Below are 13107 nucleotides of genomic sequence, written 5' to 3'. Positions count from 1 at the left end.
CCTAACAAGTCCCTACCAGAGTAAATACAAAATTCTCTAGAACATGAAAAAAAAAATAAAAAATAACCAGAGATAAAGACTGATTTTCTTCAAAGGAAAATTAGGTAGCTCATTTCTTGAAAGCAACCTTGAAACTCAGAGGCAGTGGAATAAGCTCTGCAAAGTACTGAGGTAAAATTAATGTCAATCTGGAACTGGTGAGATGTAGATTTTCAGATGAACAAAAACAGAGTTTGTAAACAGCAGATCTTCAGAGAAGGAATTTATAGAGAATTAACTATAGAAGAAAAGATATAATCCTAGAAGGGAGGTCAAACATGCAAGAAATGACAGGGGAAAGACCCTCAATAATTATAACCATGTGGGTTTATCTAAATAAATCTTGAAAATGTTAACTGCATACAACAAAAATAACCACTGATTTGTGTGTCAATGAAAAAACAAGATAGAACTAATATGCTGTACAAAAATAGCATCCCTTTCAGAGGCTGTAGGTGAGAATCCATTTTCTTTTCTTTTCCAGCTTCTGGAAGGTTTCTGCATGCCTTGGTTTGTGTCTTAACTTCCATCTTCAAAGCCAGCAATGGCCTGTTGAGTCCTTGTCACGTTGTGCTATTCGGACATACTCTTTTGCCTCTCCCTTCCATATTTGTGATTATATTAGGTCCTTGGATAATCTAGGATAATTCCCCCCAACACCTTTTTTTAAGATAAGTGCACCAGCTATCTTCATTCCATCTTCTGCCTTAATTTCTCTTTGGCATGTAATGTAACATATTCACAGGTTCTGGGAATTAGGATGTGGATATTTTTGGCAGGTTATTGTTTCTGTCTATTAAAACTGAATAACAAAAGATAGGCAGACACATTCAGTAATGTTAGGATTGGAAGAGGACACAGTAGAAATTTAAAATGTAATAAGAGATTACTATTAATAACTTTAAGTCAATAGATTTAAAATGTTAAGGACATATTTATAGAAAAATATAACTTACCCAAGCTTACTTAGGAAGAAATGGAAAACTGAAGAGTGGTACCACAATTAAAGAAATTGAACCAATGGGTTAATATTTGCTAAAAGAAACCCTAGATTTGGGTAATTTTACATGCATGTTCTGCCAAACTTTCAAGAAATAGGTTGAATAGATAAAAAAATTTTATAATAAACATTTCCAGAAGATAGAAACAGGGGAGTATTTTCCAATTTATTTCTTAAGGCTAGTATACATCTTGGTACCCAAACTTAACAATGATGGAACAAAAAAGAAAAACTTACAGGCCAATCTCATTTATAAACATTGATTAGGGGGTACCTGAGTGGCTTAGTCGGTTGAGCATCTGACTTTTGATTTTGACTCAGGTCATGATCCCAGGGTCCTGGGATTGAGACTCAGTCAGGCTCTGTGCTGAGCATGGAGCCTGCTTAAGATTCTCTGTCTGTCTGTCTGTCTCTCTCCCTCTGCCCTGTCCCCCATTTGCACTCTCTCTCCTAAAAAAATATTTTTAAATAAAACATTAAGAATCTAATTGGATAGGGGCACCTGGCTGGCTCAGTCAGTAGAGTATGCAACTCTTGATCTTGGGGTTGTGAGTTCAAGCCCCATATTGGGAGATTACTCAAATTAAATCTTAAAAAAAAGAATCTAGAGGGGAAGATGGCCGCATAGAAGGGTGCTGGGCTCACCTTGTCCTGCTGATCACTTAGATTCCACTCACATCTGCCTAAATAACCCAGAAAACCACCAGAAGACTAGCAGAATGGACTCTCCAGAGCCAAGTGTATACAAGAGGCCCGTGGAAGAGGGTAGGAACGGCAGAGAGGCAGTGCATACTACACGGACTGGTGGGAGGGAGCTGGGGCAGTGGAGGGGCAGCCTGCCCGGCAAGGCAGAGCCCCCGAGTCTGGCTTGCAAAAGTGGAGGGGCTGGAGTCCGTGAGTTCTGACAGCCAGAGGGACTTAACATCTGGAATGTTAAAAGTCAACAGCTCTGCTCTCGGAGAGCGGGGAGGGCGAGAGGAATCCAGGAGGGAGAGTTGTTGAGCCTGGGAAGACAGAGCTCAGCTTGGCAGGGGAACAAAGGTGCTTTCAAGTGCCATCTCCCTCTCCCGTCCCCCAGCCTAAATCCCAAAGGGAACCAGTTCCTGTCACTGAACTTGCTTGCACCACGCAAACACCCAACGCTGTGCTTCTGTGAATCCATCCCTCCGATGGGTCTGCTTCCCTCCGGGTGCCACAGGGCCCCTCCCACAGGGGACCACCAATTGAAAGCGAGCTGAGCCTACCCCTCCTGCCCCTGTGCACCTTGCAGATCCACCCCGGTTAATAGGCCAGATCCCATCAAAGCAGCACCACAAGCCTGGCAGTGTGGAAGTAGCCCGGACAGGGGCCACACCACTCCACAGTGAGTCCTGCCCCTGGGAGAGGGGAAGATAAGGTACACACCAGTCTGACTGTGGCCCCAGCAGTGGGCTGGGGACAGACATCGGGTCTGACTGCGGCCCGTCCACCAACACAAGTTACTCCAGACAGCACAGGAGAAGTGCCCTGCAGTTCAGCCCCACTCCAGGGACTATCCAAAATGACGAAACAGAAGAACTCTCCTCAAAAGAAACTCCAGGAAGTAGTGACAGCTAATGAATTGATCAAAACCGACTTAAGCAATATAACAGAACAAGAATTTAGAATAATACTCATAAAATTAACCACTGGGCTTGAAAAAAAGTATAGAGGACAGCAGAGAATCTATTGCTACAGAGATCAAGGGACTAATAAATAGTCATGAGGAGCTAAAAAGTGCTATAAATGAGATGCAAAATAAAATGGAGGTGACCACAGCTCGGATTGAAAAGGCATAGGAGACAATAGGTGAATTAGAAGATAAAATTATGGAAAAAGAGGAAGCTGAAAAAAAGAGAGATAAAAAATCCAGGAGTATGAGGGGAGAATTAGAGAACTAAGTGATGCAATCAAATGGAACAATATCTGTATAATAGGAAGTCCAGAAGAGGAAGAGAGAGAGAAAGGGGCTGAAGGTGTACTTGAACAAATCATAGCTGAGAACTTCCCTGATCTGGGGAAGGAAACAGGCATTGAAATCCAAGAGGCACAGAGAACTCCCTTCAGATGTAACTTGAATCAATCTTCTGCACGACATATCTTCTGAAACTGGCAAAATACAAGGATAAAGAGAAAAGTCCAAAAGAAGCTAGGGATAAACACGCTCTTACTTATAAAGGGAGACCCATAAGACTAGTGGCAGACCTATCTACTGAAACTTGGCAGGACAGAAAGGAATGGCAGGAAATCTTAAATGTGATGAACAGAAAAAATATGCAGCCAAGAATCCTTTATCCAGCAAGCCTGTCATTCAGAATAGAAGGAGAGATAAAGTTTTCCCAAACAAACAAAAACTGAAGGAATTAATCACCATTAAACCAGCCCTACAAGCGCTCCTAAGGGGGATTCTGTGAGTGAAATGTTGCAAGGACCACAAAGTACCAGAGACATCACTACAAGCATGAAACCTACAGACATCACAATGACTGTAAACCCATATCTTTCTATAATAACACTGAATGTAAATGGACTAAATGCTCCAACCAAAAGACATAGAGTATCAGAATGGATAAATAAACAAGACCCATCTATTTGCTGTCTACAAGAGACTCATTTGAGACCTGAGGACACCTTCAGATTGAAAGTGAGGAGGTAGAGAACTATCTATCAGGCTACTGGAAGTCAAAAGAAAGCTGGAGTAGCCATACTAATATCAGAAAAACTAGACTTTAAATTAAGGGCTGTAACAAGAGATGAAGAAGGGCATTATATAATAATTACAGGGTCTATCCATCAGGAAGAGCTAACAATTATAAATGTCTATGCACCGAATATGGGAGCCCCCAAATACATAAGCAACCTTATTGATAAGAATGTGGTAATTTCAGGGGACTTAAATACTCCACTTATAGCAATGGAAAGATCATCTAGACACAGTATCAATAAAGAAACAAGAGCCCTGAATGATACATTGGATCAGATGGACTTGACAGATATATTTAGAACTTTGCATCCCAAAACAACAGAATATGCTTTCTTCTCGAGTACACATGGAACATTCTCCAAGATAGATCACACACTGGGTCACAAAACAGCCCTTCATAAGTATGAAAGAATTGAGATCATACCATGCACACTTTCAGACCACAATGCTATGAAACTTGAAATCAACCACAGGAAAAAGTCTGGAAAACCTCCAAAAGCATGGAGGTTAAAGAACACCCTACTAAAGAATGAATGGGTCAACCAGGCAGTTAGAGAAGAAATTTAAAAATATATGGAAACAAATGAAAATGAAAATACAACAATCCAAACACTTTGGGATGCAGCGAAGGCAGTCCTGAGAGGAAAATACATTGCAATCCAGGCCTATCTCAAAAAACAAGAAAAATCCCAAATACAAAATCTAATAGCACACCTAAAGGAAATAGAAGCAGAACAGCAAAGACACCCCAAACCCAGCAGATAAAGAGAAATAATAAAGATCAGAGCAGAAAAAAACAATATAGAATCTAAAAAACCTGTAGAGCAGATCAATGAAACCAAGAGTTGGTTTTTTGAAAAAATAAACAAAATTGATAAACCTCTAGCCAGGCTTCTCAAAAAGAAAAGGGAGATGACCCAAATAGATAAAATCATGAATGAAAATGGAATTATTACAACCAATCCCTCAGAAATATAAGCAATTATCAGGGAATACTATGAAAAATTATATGCCAACAAACTGGACAACCTAGAAGAAATGGACAAATTCCTACGCACCCACACACTTCAAAAACTCAAACAGGAAGAAATAGAAAACTTGAACAGACCCATAACCAGCAAAGAAATTGAATCAGTTATCAAAAATCTCCCAACAATAAGAGTCCAGGACCAGATGGCTTCCCTGGGGAATTCTACCAGACATTTAAAGCAGAGATAATACCTATCCTTCTCAAGCTGTTCCAAAAAATAGAAAGGGAAGGAAAACTTCCAGACTCATTCTATGAAGCCAGCATTACTTTGATTCCTAAACCAGACAGAGACCCAGCAAAAAAAGAGAACTACAGGCCAATATCCCTGATGAATATGGATGCAAAAATTCTCAATAAGATACTAGCAAATCGAATTCAACAGCATATAAAAAGAAGTATTCACCATGATCAAGTCGGATTCATTCCTGGGATGCAGGGCTGGTTCAACATTCGCAAATCAATCAATGTGATACATCACATTAATAAAAGAAAATGTAAGAACCACATGATCCTGTCAATCGATGTGGAAAAAGCATTTGACAAAATTCAGCATCCTTTCTTAATAAAAACCCTCGAGAAAGTCGGGATAGAAGGAACATACTTAAACATCATAAAAGCCATTTATGAAAAGCCCACAGCTAGTATCATCCTCAATGGGGAAAAACTGAGAGCTTTCCCCCTGAGATCAGGAACACGACAGGGATGTCCACTCTCACTGCTGTTGTTTAACATAGTGTTGGAAGTGCTGGCATCAGCAATCAGACAACAAAAGGAAATCAAAGGCATCAAAATTGGCAAAGATGAAGTCAAGCTTTCACTTTTTGCAGATGACATGATATTATACATGGAAAACCCGAAAGATTCCACCAAAAGTCTGCTAGAATTGATACATGAATTCAGCAAAGTTGCAGGATACAAAATCAATGTACAGAAATCAGTTGCATTCCTTTACACTAATGAAGCAACAGAAAGACAAATAAAGAAACTGATCCCACTCATAATTGCACCAAGAAGGATAAAATACCTAGGAATCAACCTAACCAAAGATGTAAAAGATCTGTATGCTGAAAACTATAGAAAGTTATGAAGGAAATTGAAGAAGATAAAAAGAAATGGAAAAACATTCCATGCTCATGGATTGGAAGAATAAATATTGTTAAAATGTCAATACTACCCAAAGCTATCTACACATTCAATGCAATCCCCATCAAAATTGCACCAGCATTCTTCTCGAAGCTAGAATAAACAATCCTAAAATTTGTATGGAACCACAAAAGGCCCCGAATAGCCAAAGTAATTTTGAAGAAGAAGACCAAAGTGGAGGCATCACAATCCCAGACTTTAGCCTCTGCTACAAAGCTGTAATCATCAAGACAGCATGGTATTGGCATAAAAACAGACACATAGACCAATGGAATAGAATAGAAACCCCAGAATTAGACCCACAAGAGTATGGCCAACTAATCTTTGACAAAGCAGGAAAGAATATCCAATGGAAAAAATACAGTCTCTTTAACAAATGGTGCTGGGAGAACTGGACAACAACATGCAGAAGAACGAAACTAGACCGCTTTCTTACACCATTCACAAAAATAAACTCAAAATGGATAAAGGAACTGAATGTGAGACAAGAAACCATCAAAACCCTAGAGGAGAAAGCAGGAAAAAACCTCTCTGACTTCAGCCGCAGCAATTTCTTACTTGACACATCCCCACAGGCAAGGGAATTAAAAGCAAAAAGGAACTATTGGGATCTCATGAAGATAGAAAGCGTCTGCACTGCAAAGGAACCAATCAACAAAACTAAAAGGCAACTGATGGAATGGGAAAAGATATTTGCAAATGACATATCAGACAAAGGGCTAGTATCCAAAATCTATAAAGAGCTCGCCAAACTCCATACCCAAAAAACAAATAACCCAGTGAAGAAATGGGCAGAAAACATGAATAAGCACTTCTCTAAAGAAGACATCTGGATGGCCAACAGGCACATGAAAAGATGCTCAACGTCACTCCTCATCTGGGAAATACAAATCAAAACCACACTCAGATACCACCTCACGCCAGTCAGTGGCCGAAATGAACAAATCAGGAGACTATAGATGCTGGTGAGGATGTGGAGAAACGGGAAGCCTCTTGCACTGTTGGTGGGAATGCAAACTGGTGCAGCCGCTCTGGAAAACGGTGTGGAGGTTCCTCAAAAAATTAAAAATAGATCTACCCTATGACCCAGCAATAGAACTGCTAGGAATTTACCCAAGGGATACAGGAGTGCTGATGCATAGGGGCACTTGTACCCCAATGTTTATAGCAGCACTTTCAACAATAGCCAAATTATGGAAAGAGCCTAAATGTCTATCAACTGATGAATGGATAAAGAAATTGTGGTTTATATACACAATGGAATACTACTTGGCAATGAGAAAGAATGAAATATGGCCTTTTGTAGCAATGTGGATGGAACTGGAGAGTGTTATGTTAAGTGAAATAAGTCACACAGAGAAAGACAGATACCATATGTTTTCACTCTTATGTGGATCCTGAGAAACTTAACAGAAGACCATGGGGGAGGGGAAGGGAAAAAAAAAGGTTAGAGAGGGAGGGAGTCAAAACATAAGAGACTCTTAAAAACTGAGAACAAACTGAGGGTTGATGGGGGGTGGGAAGGAGGGGAGGGTGGGTGATGGGGATTGAGGAGGGCACCTGTAGGGATGAGCACTGGGTGTTGTATGGAAACCAATTTGACAATAAATTTCATATTAAAAAAGTAAAAAAAATTAATAAAAAATTAAAAAAAGAATCTAATTGGATAAAAATGATCAAACATGTATAAAGGTGTGTAAAATTATCCAATTAGATTTATACCTGGAATACAAGATGAGTTAGCATTAGCAAACCTAATAATGTAACTCACTGTATTAACAGATTAAAGAAGAAAGAACACACAATCATCTCAAAGTTCTTGAATGAGCATTGAATTATATTCAACAGCCCTTGTAACGAAAAACCATTAGCAAACTAGGAATAGAAGAGAGCTTCCTTAAACTGATCTCCAAAAATGATTATATGAAATATTATTCTCAGTGATGAAATGTAAGTATTCTTTAAGATCAAGAACAAGCAAAGATGCCCTCTCTCAACATGTCTATTCTTCATGGTACTAGGGGTCCTGGTAGTGCAATAAGTAAAAGAAATAAAAGTTATGAGGATTGGAAATCAATAAATAAGATTGTTTTTATTTGTAGTTGGTAAGCATATCTGCATAGAAAGTCCAAAAGATTTATACAAAATAAAAGTTAATAAGGAAATTTATAAGTGGCAAAAAATAAAATTGATGTTCAAAAGTCAATTGTATTTCCATATGCCACTAACGAACCTAAAACACACCCTTAAACGATACTGTTGGCCCTAACAACAAAAAGTAAGGAACCCAGGAGGAAATCTAACAAAAGGTATATGGGGTATAATGTAGAGAGATCATTGAAAGATATGAAAGAAAGCCCAGATAAATAGAGAAAGGAAGGAAGAAAAAAGCGACAGGAGGAACTGAATATCTTATCTCTCTTTTCCAATGGATTTCAGGGTTCAAGTCAGAATCACAGCTAGGTCCCTCACTGATCTTAACAAGCTGATTCTAAAATTTATTATAAAGAGCAAAGGGCCAAGAATAGCTAAGACACTTTTAAAAGAAATGAACAAGGTGAGTGGACTTTTCCTATCAGATATAAAAGCTTTTTTATGAAGCAAAAGTAATTAAGTCAGTGTAATTTGCCAAGATAGAAAAATGGATTAATGGAACAAAATTGAGATCCTAGAAACACACTCATATATCCATGGGTACTTGATATATGTCAGAGGTGTCTTTATGGGTAGCGAGGAAAAGATAGTCTACCCAATAAATGCTAATGAAATTGATTATCACATATGGAAAAAATTAACGTGGCTTCCTACTTCACACTGTACCCAATTCCAGATAGATTAAGAACAAAAATGTAAAGGCAAAACTTTAAAACTTTTAGAAGTTCATTTAACTTTAAGGGAAAAGGATTTCTTAAGGCACAAAGCACAAATTATAAAGAAATGATCGATAGATTTGCTGCATTCAAATTTAGAGCTTCTTTTATCTAAAAGATCATAAAGAAAATGAATTGATAAGGCATAATCTGTGAGAAGTTATCTTGATAAAATATTTAAAGACCTTCTTAAAATTTTATATAGAAATTTTAAAGAACTCCCAAACAGTAATAAGAAAAAGAAAAACAACCTAACAGAAAAAATATGTCAAAATAGAAAAAACAAGAAAATACACTTTGAAACATAGTGAGATTCTAGTTAATACTCACTGAATTGGCAAAACTTGAAAGGCCTTGGCCAATATGTATTGTCAGTGGGAACCTATATACATCACACAAAAGAATATAAATTGGTACAATCACTTCATATAACAATTTGGCATTTTCTAGGAAAATCAAAGATACACATACTGAAAACCCAGCAATTTTACTCAGTATGTATACTAGAGAAACTTCTGTATTTTTATACTGGCAGATATGTTCATTAACGCTCATAATAGCGTTATTCAAACATAAAATTCACTGAGATAAGACTTACATATAATAAAATGCTCTAATTGTAAGTGTATAGTTCGAGGTTTCACAAATGTTCACACCAATGTAACTACCACCACAATCAAGATATAACACTTTCTAAAACCCCACAAAGGTCCCTCTTTCTCCTCTGTAGAAAAACCCTTCTCCCACTGTCAATATATTTTTCCATTTCCTAAGATTTCACATAAATGGAATAATAAACTATGTAATCATTTGTATCAGGCTTCTTTCCCTTGGCATAATGTATTTGAGTTTCATTGTGTACATGTTTTGTTTGGATCAGTATTTTCTTGCTTTTTGTTGCTGAATAGTATAGTCCATTATAAAGGTATGCCAGGAATTGCTTATATATTCACTAGTTGTTGGGCTTTTGGATTGTTTCCAGTTCATGGCTATTACAAATAAAAAAGCTGCCATGAAAATTCATGTATAGGTATTTTTATTTCTCTTGTGTAAATTTCTAGGAGTAGAATTATTGGGTCATATACGAAGTATATATTTAACATATAAAAGATGGAAATCTGTTTTCCAAAGTGGTTGCACTATTTTATGTTCCCACTGGCAATGTATGAGGGCTATAGTTCATAGCAGCATTATTCATAACAATAAAAATAGAAAGAATCCAAATGTTTACTGTCAGAAGAATAAACAACTTGTGGTATATTCATTCAAAACAATACTACAGACAATTAAATTAACTATAGCTATATGCAGCGACATGACTAAAACATATTAAACAAAAAAGGTAAGTCATAGATGAATACATATAGTATATTCCATATATATATGTGTATACACACACACACACACACACACACACACACACAAACACGTTTCCAAAATATGTTAAATGAAACACTGTTATTTAGGAATATGTACATCTTGGAAAGACTCTAAGATAAAGCAAAGGAGTGATAAACACAAAATTCATGATTGTGGTTAACCTCTTGGAAAGGAATATGTAGGGATGAGAAGGGATAGGGTGCTTCAAAGATATTGGTAATATTAATTTCCTTAATCTGCATGATAGATACATGGGTGTTTGTTTATTTTTATCATTCTTCAACTGACACGACACATTTTACATATGCTTATATATGATAAAGCTTTATCATAAAAATTAAAAAAGAAAATAAAGGTAGTTGATGTTTTTATAGCCTTACTCTCTGGCTTTCTTAAAAAAAAAGTTTGACTTGGGCATTTGTCCTATAGTGTAATGTATTTTTTTTTTTTAAGTTTATGTATTCATTTTGAGAGGGGGGAGACAGAGACAGAGACAGAGAGAGCAAGCATGAGTGGGGTAGGGGCAGAGAGGGAGGGAGAGAGAATTCCAAGCAGACTCTGTGCTGACACAGCGCAGAGCCTGATGCAGGGTTTGAACCCATGAACTGTGAGATCACGACCTGAACTGAAGTCAAGAACCAGAGGCTCAACCAACTGAGCCACCCAGGTGCCCCTGTAATGTTTTTTCCTAATTCTACTTAATATTCTATATACTTATGCTGCGAGATTGCAGTCATAGTACTGGAGTAATTCTGGAATGCATTTCTATCTCTGGGAGTGAGAATTTAGATGTCTGACTGCCAGCAATATTAATGGCAGTAGTTAAATTCATATATCCTTGTTTACGGAGATGAGAAAATAGGCCACCTGATAACAAAAATGATTGAGTACAATTTAATATTTCTTAAAATTATACCAGGGAAGGATATATCCTCTATTTATTTCCTTTCCAGTTGAATTATTTAAAACTAAGGTTTAAAAACCATCATAATTACCTCATAGTCATATATAAAGGATATAGCATTAATTCTAGAAAGCCTAGCTGGTCACTTATTGGATAAGATGATTGTAATATTGACAGCAAAAATTTCTCTATCTAGATTGAGATTTGTGTTCATAGGAACACAAATTCAAGAAATGGAAAATTTTATAAGATGAAAAATGCAAGTAAGTAAAATGGAAACATGGCAAGAGATGTTTTTGTGTCTTTTAATAGTATAAAAAAACTATAGGTTATAGTGTTCCATCAGATAGTACATTTCTTTCTCCTTCCTGGGACATTATTATTGAAGAAAATAGTTTTAAAAATTAGTTACAATTCAATCATAACATTGTTTATAAATATATTAACAAATATGTTAACAAAATTGTGGATTTGAGTAAAATATCATCTCCCCCCCCAAAAAAACCCTTTATAGCAATGCAAGTATGAAATGTGTTTATAGCTAGAAATCACATGTGAATCATTATAGAAACAATTTCAAATGTAGAGGACTGAAAACAAGCCTCTAATTTTATTAAATAATAAAAATATAATCATCAGTAATGAGACATGTATGGAATTATTATTAAAATACAAATTCCACAAATAAAAAATTCTTTAATACCAATCGATAGCCTGGTTTTCTTTTAATATTGAGCCAAGATGTATGACTAGTAGTAATCACTGTAAGAATTGAAGTAATTCTTTCATCATACTCCACATTATTTGAAAAATTAAAACATTTATTTTGCCCTATGTGATTATATGAGAAATGGTAAGGAAAGTCACATCAAGGGACAATTGAGTTATTTTTTCCTACTAGCAAATGACTGTCACACTAGGAATACCTGAGAGAGAGAGGTTACCTATTCCTTACATGATCATTACTGCTAAATAGGGATTCTCAGTTTTTATATAGTGAGTTTTAATTACTTATGCGAATTATTTCACAGATAATTCTACCTTAAATGAAAGTTGAATTTTTAATTTTCACTTTGGAATATAGGTTTGAATTTTAAATAATATACATCTGTACATATTTCAAAAGTGTTTTCATATGTACTATACCACTTGATGCTACTATAACCTGATGAGGTTAGCAGGATCTAGAGGTCTTATCTCTATTTTGCTGATAACAAAACAAGACTTACAGAGATTAAGTAAATTGTCCAAGTATCTTGCCTAATGACAGATATAGCTCTAGAGTCCTTGTCTTATTTTGAATACAATGTTCTTTCTTTTATACCATCATTTCCATATCTAATGTTTGTCTTCAGGCAAAAATAAAAATTAGGATGTCACTCTATTAAATGTCATCTTTGGAGGTTCAGATAGGTTGAATAATGGCTACCCAAAGATATCACGTGCTAATGCCTGGAACTTGTGTTAACTCATAAGGAAAAAAGGTCTCTACAGATATGGTTAATTTCAGGATCTTGAGATGGGGAGATTATCCTGTATTACCCAGGTGGAACCTAAATTCAATCACAATTGTCCAATATAACATGTTATAAGAGAGGCAGAGGGAGATGACACAGACAGAAGAGTAGAAGACAGGACAGAGGAGAAAGCAATATGACCAGAAACACGGAGACTGAGTGATGTGGCCACAAGCTAAGGAATGCCAATGGCCACCAAAAATTGGAAGAGGGTGGCCAGAAACAGATTCTTCCTCAGAGCCTTCAAAGGGACAGTCGTCCTGCAGACACCCAGATTTCAGACCAATAAAACGGATGTTTGAACTTCTGGTTTCTAGAGTTGCAAGAGAATAATTTCTCTTGTTTTAAACTACTGAGGTTGTAGTAATTTGTTACAGCAGCCCTTAGAAACTAATACAGACTTACTGTTCAAGATTCTCATTCCCTGTTCAATTCTGTGCAATTGACTTAAACCTCTATTTTGGGACAGATGGATTTGGAGGAACCCAAGGTTTGTTCATTA

At 36.7% G+C, this 13107-nt stretch overlaps 2 protein-coding genes across 5 annotated transcripts in view; both read left to right on the top strand.

Moving 5' to 3' along the window:
• RPL9 (ribosomal protein L9) overlaps window positions 1-13107 on the top strand; it is a 457174-nt gene that overhangs the window by 415453 nt on the left and 28614 nt on the right. The gene's annotated exons all lie outside the window — the stretch shown is intronic.
• The window catches only part of TMEM156 (transmembrane protein 156), a 54000-nt gene that overhangs the window by 12475 nt on the left and 28418 nt on the right, over window positions 1-13107 (top strand). The gene's annotated exons all lie outside the window — the stretch shown is intronic.

This window comes from Panthera uncia, chromosome B1, assembly GCF_023721935.1.
Source record: "Panthera uncia isolate 11264 chromosome B1, Puncia_PCG_1.0, whole genome shotgun sequence".
In the NCBI taxonomy this organism is placed as follows: Eukaryota; Metazoa; Chordata; class Mammalia; order Carnivora; family Felidae; genus Panthera; species Panthera uncia.
This window is presented reverse-complemented; position numbering and strand designations above follow the sequence as displayed.